A 7,149-nucleotide genomic window follows, 5' to 3' on the forward strand; every position below is an offset into this window, starting at 1 on the left:
ATTTTCATCGCTGTTTTTGTGAAAAGAAAGTTGTTATGGTTCCTCTTTTCCTTTCTCTCCATTTTTTTTAAAATGTTATAGGTTTCACGATGACTCATGTATATTCATGCATCAGTGTTATCAGAATTCGGAAATATTTTGCTTAATGTTTCTGTTTCATGGAAACAATTTAATAAAGTAGTTATATTCGATTATATCGTCTTGCATGTTATTATTATTGTACAATTGATTTTCATTTCAGCTTTTATTATTTCCTTGTATAATACAGTGTGTCGGGCACACTGTGTCTAGCAGGGCTGGACCTTAGAGTAAGTATAGGGTCTTCTATAACCTCCTCTAAGGGCTGGACAAATCTATTTTCCGACATGCCTAGGGTATATATATTTTTCAACCACATGCCCGTGCAGCGATGTGAAAAAATCCAAAAACTAAGAGAAATTTTTGTGAGTTCATCAAACAAATGAGAAGTGCAAAATTATATCATAGCTGTCAAGTCTCCCAAATTTTTATGGAAATCACAAAAAATCCCTAAACATTCCCTACTTCGATAAAAATTGTTTTTTCGGGTTCGAAGACCGTCGTCCGTTTGAGTTAGTTCTCAACGTTTCCCCAACACCAGTGGTTGGCATCATCAGGAGAATAGATAAACTGGATCAAAGTCGTTTTTCGGAGTCTCAGGTTGTATTTATGCACATAAGTGGCTTGATTGGCTATTGTTTTGCGATTGGTCAATTGATTCTATGGCTGGCAGCGTATTGAAAACAGTTGTTATGCTGGTAGAACCTGATTGGCCGAGAGATGTGGAGTTATCTGATTGGCTGTTGTCGTCATTCTGTTACTGGATCTTGAAGGGGAAGGTTCTTGTTGTTCTGAGAGCTGGCGTCCAGGATCTGCTCAATTTCAAAGTTTCTTCTCTTCTACTATAGCTGTTTTTGTGCTTGTATATTTCAATAGCCTCTATGTAGATTCGTGGGAAGAAGTGGTCAACATTAGCTATTGGTGCTCTCGCTGATTTTGATCGCTGAAGGATCATTAAAGGAATCCTCACGGTACATAATTATGATCCCTTCTTCAGTGGGTTCGTTCGTGGTCGAGTTCACGCCGCTGTGGTGGTCGAGTGGTTATGGTGACGAACTTGCGATGCGAGGATCCGGGTTTGAACCCCACAGTGGTGGTCGGCTGAAGTTGGTTTTCTGTGGTTCCCAACTTCAAGGCGCAAATGCGAGCCGATCTCCCCGTTAAAAAGTCTCGCCACAGAGAGCAACAGTCCTACAACGATAAATCATTCAAAAATAACACTTCACTCATAGTTTGAAAAAATTGGTGGCAGATGGCAGCACTACACATAACAAGCATTACAGAGAAACACAAAAAACTTCACGTCAGGTTTCACTACATGTACATTCCCGCATGTACTGATTCGTTGGGGGTTCCGCGGGGTGCATGTGTGGTGTAGCAGTAGTAGGTAGGGCCTCCAAAAAATGGCTCAGGGATCCATGATGTTCTTAAGTCAGCCACCTCGTTGGGCAATTTGCCTGTTGTGGCGTTGTATTTGTATTACCTGTGTTTTGCTGAACTGTACACTGTGGTTGTCGTAAAGCGCATGCTCTGCCACCACCGACTTTTCTGTTTGGCCCATTCTGCAGCATCGTTCATGCTCTTTTATTCTCGTGGCCACAGATCTTTTTGTGGTTCCAATATATACCTGACCACGGGTGTACGGTATTCGGTAGATCCTCGGTGTTGATAGAGGGTCACGGTGGTCTTTTGCTGATCGCAGCATTTCACATATTTTTCTGGTTGGTTTGAAAATGGTCTTTATATGATGTTTTTTCATGACCTTGCTGATTCTTGCCGTCACTCTGGGGATAAAAGGCAGCACAGCTTTTCCAATTGATTGTGACTCCTCATTTTCCGTTGGTGATTCCTTGATGGAGCGTAAGGCTTTTTTGATGTCGTCTTTTGTGTACCCATTAGAGCGGAAAACTGATTTTAAGTGCTCAATCTCTTTACCTAGATCTTTTCCTTCACACAGTCTTCTTGCCCTCTCGATCAAGGTTTTCAGTACGCCTCGTTTTTGGTGAAGATTGGAGAGCTTATGAACATATCTGTTGGTGTGAGTAGGCTTGCGATAGATGCTGTGGCCTAAACGTTGACCTTGACCAGAACGTCCAAGAACGGGAGCTGTCCTTCTTTCTCTATTTCCATAGTGAACTTAATAAGTTCATAAGTATGAACTTAACATAAGTTCACTATGGAAATAGTTTTAGGGAAGTTTTAATGTCGTTGAGGGAGTGCATGAATTCTTGCTTTTTTAGCGTGCCTGTTAATGTTTTAGCTAATAGGATGGTCCATCCTATTAGCTAAAACATTAACAGGCATGCTAAAAAAACAAGAACTTTTAGTACACCGCCAATCGACTGCTATTACAAGGGGACACCAGTATTGATTGGTGAGGGACAATGCAAGGTTATGGTGCCGCAGGGAATTTTTCTCTAATAGGGTTATTAATAAATGGAATAGCTTACCCCTGGAGGTAGTAAATTGTAATACAATTGACACGTTTAAAAAGAAATACGATAAACATGTTGGGGTAAATCAAGAAGCTATCCATACTTAGAATAAGACAACCATAAATTCATTATGGGCATTGCATAGTATTTTATCATGTGTATATATTGTTTATAATTTTAGTTTTTAATTGGGTTGCTGTATTTTTCAAATCTATGACATCCATATTTGTTATGGGCATCTTTTTCTCAGCCACCTTGTTGGGCGTTTTGCCTGTTGTGGCGTTGTATTTGTTTTGGAAAAAGTCAAATAATTGGTTTTGTCATTTTAGTATTGCATACTTTAATTTGTGAAGAAAATTTATTTAGAATTATCTGTTAAATTATCTAACCATTTTTGGCGAAACTTTTAGCATTTTCGGAAAAAATGACCCCTTATATTCCATTTTAACTCAAGCTCCATTTTCAAAATTTCTGCTCCAAAAATGAAAGTTTGCTGCTCCAAAATGGATGAGTGGCACTTGCACCTCGAAAGAAAATTTTGATTTCATCAAAGAATAATTTTTGAATTTTTTTTTTAATGTAGTACTCTTTTAATTTTCTATATTATCTGCATATTTTCATCAATAGACAGCAACACATTTATTTCGAGCAATGTTTTTAGGGCATGTAAATTTTTTTAGATTTGTCCAGTCCTGGTGCCTGAGGCGGATCAGTGCAACTAAAAAACTGAGATACAATGCAAATTCTTTGATAAAAACCAGGATACCTTCAATTTTTTTTTCAGCGAGCGTTTCAGTGACAAATTTCACTGGCTGATATTCCTTGTTGGTTGATGAAGATGATCACAATCACTGCCCATACTGTTGTCAGGGTGTGACATACTTTCGGTGTTCTCCCTTGATGCCCCATGGCCTCTGCCATCGTCGGGGAACTTGTCGTAATTGAGGCTCTCTAAAGTTGTTCATCATTGTCTCTCAATTGTTCCTGGCCTTCATGTACAACAACTGGCAGGCAGAGTCACATTTATGGTTTTTGCCACCTGTGGGCTACATAAATTTCTCTGCCCTTCTCCCATTCTAATCTAATTTTCTTGACTATTTCCTCGAATTCACCACCTTGTTTTGGTCACTCACATACTTGCACACACTCTAGGCCAGAGGTCTGCAAAACGTGGCTCGCAAGCCACATGTGGCTCTTTAGCCCCTTGAATGTGGCTCTTCCACAAACCACCAGGTTTTTGCAAAATCATGTTTAGACACGCATTTTTGCCATTTTGTTCTCACTCCCTCCCCTCCCAAGTAAGTAATCTTTTTCACGTTTTTTTGCAGAAAAACAGTTAAACCCTGACACTAATGTCACTTCCGCAACCTATCAAAACTGGATTTTGGGTCGAAACTGGGGAGTTCGGGAAAAAGTTGTTGAAAATGAGGCTTTTTTCCTAAGGTACTCGGGGTAGATAGATGAGTCTCCTCACAGAACATGGGGGGGGGGGCAGGCAACTTCAACCTCTACCCTGCCAGATCGTAGAAGACGATGCTCCTGGGTCACCACTTCATCCAACATCGGTCAACACTGCTAGGAGCCATCCACCAGGGGCCGCACCTCTGAAGACTACTCTCCCGTGGCCACCTCTCTCCATCTGCATTCAACATTGGTCATTGCTGTTGATGCAATCCACCAGGGACGACCATCTGAAGGCGATGCTCCTGGGCCCTCTGCCCCACAAGACAGCCCTTGGCCTTTCATCGACTACGTCATTTCCTCCGTCTAACATCTCGTCTGACGAGCTTACCCGTCTTCCACACATTTCCCAGAGAAGGGAGCCAGATATCCGTAAAACAAGTAAAATAATAACTTAATAAAATTTTAGTAAAGTTTATTGAGTTAATTTTAGAGAGCGTTGTGGAGTGAAAGAAGATGAAGCTTCGAGGATTGAAAAAGGTATGTGGAGATGATTTGGATATATATATATATATATAGAGACAGGGGTGGGAACTCTGCGCCGCACTGCGCCAAAACTAATATCTTGCACCATCCTGCTCCAATAGCGTTTTTTTGCATTTTTCTGCGCCAAATAGCGAATTTTGCTTCAGTATGCCCGGAATTTTGGAAAGGACGCCAAAAATTTTTTGTTCCTGCTAGCCACAAACGTTTCTTTCCGAGAAGAGCATATTTTATTCCACTGTACTTAAACTATTGGCCCCTGATCGGGCTTTCCATCGCGAAACACTGATATTGTCCGTGATCATGGAACTGAAGATGGTTTGCAATGCCTTTCAGCTTTAAAGTGCAAATTCGAGTGTTTCCATTTAAAAAAAAAGTCGTCACTGGAAGCAGCAGAAATTACTGTAGTCGATTGTCATTGTGTTAAATCCTGATGTTTCGTGAAAAAAAAAATTTCATTCCGGGAGTAAAAAGCGCATGTCCGCCGAATTACGAATGTTAGTTTAGAAACTTTGCCGAATAACGAGCGTTAAATCGCTAATGTTGCCGAATAACGAGCGTTAAATCATCAATATCGCCAAATAACGAGCGTTAAATCGTCAATCTCGCCAAATAACGAGTGTCAGATCGCCAATCTCGCCAGATGAGTGCTGAATCGCCAAACATCGAGTTGATTCTTCCGAAATTCTCTCTCATTTTGCAACAATTTCTTTCCAAGGATAAAAAAATTAAAAACTTTTTTTTAGCTCATTTGAAGTGCTGCTGTTCAAGGCAGCAAATAATGCTCTCAGTAAGCAAAAATCATCTTAAATAGACGGGTGCAAAAAATTTTATGACAGCCGCTCTTTCAAACAAGGTGTCAAAAGCCTAAAACACCAAAAACAAAAATCAAGCTGACGAAAATATGTTTGATAACAAAAGACAGTGCAGGTTTATTTTGAAAAGGGTTGAGGGTTAACAAAAATATTCTTGTTAATTTTACTGCTCCAATTTATAAATATCTGCTCCAAATCCCGAATTTGCTGCTCCACAACTGCTCCAAATCCCGAATTTGCTGCTCCAAATCCTGAATTTTGCTGCTCCGAAACGGACTTAGTCACTTCCCGCCCCTGATAGAGAGGATGAACCCCAAAAAGTATACAAGACGAGTGTGAATGGGAGAGTTGGAAGGGGTCGACCTCAGCGAATGTACCTTAATTAAGTTAATAACAATTCACCTACCTATATAGTTTAAGTTTGAAAAATTTGGCTCTCAAAATAAATTTCAATCATTGTACTGTTGATATTTGGCTCTGTTGACTAATAAGTTTGACGACCACCACTCTAGGCGAACAGTTTTGGTTACTCACTGACATAGTTCCTCGCTTTATGGGTCACTCTTCTGATCATTTACGCGTTTTCACATGATGTAGGTTATCCTTTTGCTATTCTTATGCTTGCACGCATTCTAGGTCACTCTTTTGGTCATTCAAGCACTTTGAAAGGAGGGATTCTGCACAAAGACTCATGTATGTTGGCTTCACAATTGACCTTTCAAATATTCTGTATGATCCAACTACTTCCATACTTGCAGACAAGCCTTTGTGGTTGGAACACACGTGAACTGTTTTTGAAGATGTTCTGTAGAAAATCTGCTGTACTTGTGGCACCACTTCCAGATCTAATATATTTCCATAATCAATAAAAATGGCAGACACACAACCATTTAGATATGTATGAATAATTTCTAACAAATTGGTACGTGCCCGAACAAGTGTTGTGAGAGAGTGTGTCCCCCTCGTATGCAGCATGTTTTGTGTTCTACTGGTTCGGCTATCTGTCATATATTTTGAACTGAAACAGATCCCTGCATTTTCATGTTATGTAAGTCTGTCTGCTCTGAGGAAAGGCCTTTTTTTTAAAATGGAGGGGGGGGGGGTGCTGGCTCATATTCACACGTCAAAGTTGGAAGATAACATATAACCAGATGCTCACCTCTGCATCTAGAATTTTGAATCTCAAATTATCTACAAGACAGGATGTGAGTTGTAATAACAAAAGCTAATGTTTACAAATTTCTATTTTACAGTGTTCTGCCTTGTTTAACACTGAAAATACCCACATGTTAAAAAACATACAATACAAAAAAATTTTCAAGTAATTATTGCATACTGTATTAATATCACTGATCTCAGTAGCCCAGCTTTGCCATCACTCTCTGATATCTGTCAGCAACATTAAATCAGCCAACAGTGTTGGAATGACATCATCCAAGTCATTAGAATAAAGATAGGGAAAAAAAATTTTAGTGAATTTACAATATTTAGTGAACAACAATACTTATTTATTGTGATGCTAAATGAAAGAAACATTTTTTTTCCTTCAAGCCATTGCAAATGCACAAAGTTCACAAATATCAGTGGCTGGCACAATATAAAAATACTTGTTCGAAATACTTTGTATTTTGAGTTTTTAAAAATGAAATATGTTCCAAAAATGATGAAATAAAAGAATAAAGAGAAAATCCAGCTTGAGCTTTCAACCCAGTTACTGGTATAAACTATCCTTCTCTTAGCTCATTCATCAGCAGTCCTTAGCATCTTTAGAAAAGAAAAAATGCAATTGATTAGGAAAATTTATCTTAACAAAAATAACTTTCTCACATTATAAAGGCATTTTTTGCATCTTCACCTAAAATAATCATATTACACCA

This window comes from Pholcus phalangioides, unplaced genomic scaffold (assembly GCF_987345545.1).
Source record: "Pholcus phalangioides strain wild (caught in Gottingen) unplaced genomic scaffold, Ppha-v1.0 ptg000002l_1, whole genome shotgun sequence".
In the NCBI taxonomy this organism is placed as follows: Eukaryota; Metazoa; Arthropoda; class Arachnida; order Araneae; family Pholcidae; genus Pholcus; species Pholcus phalangioides.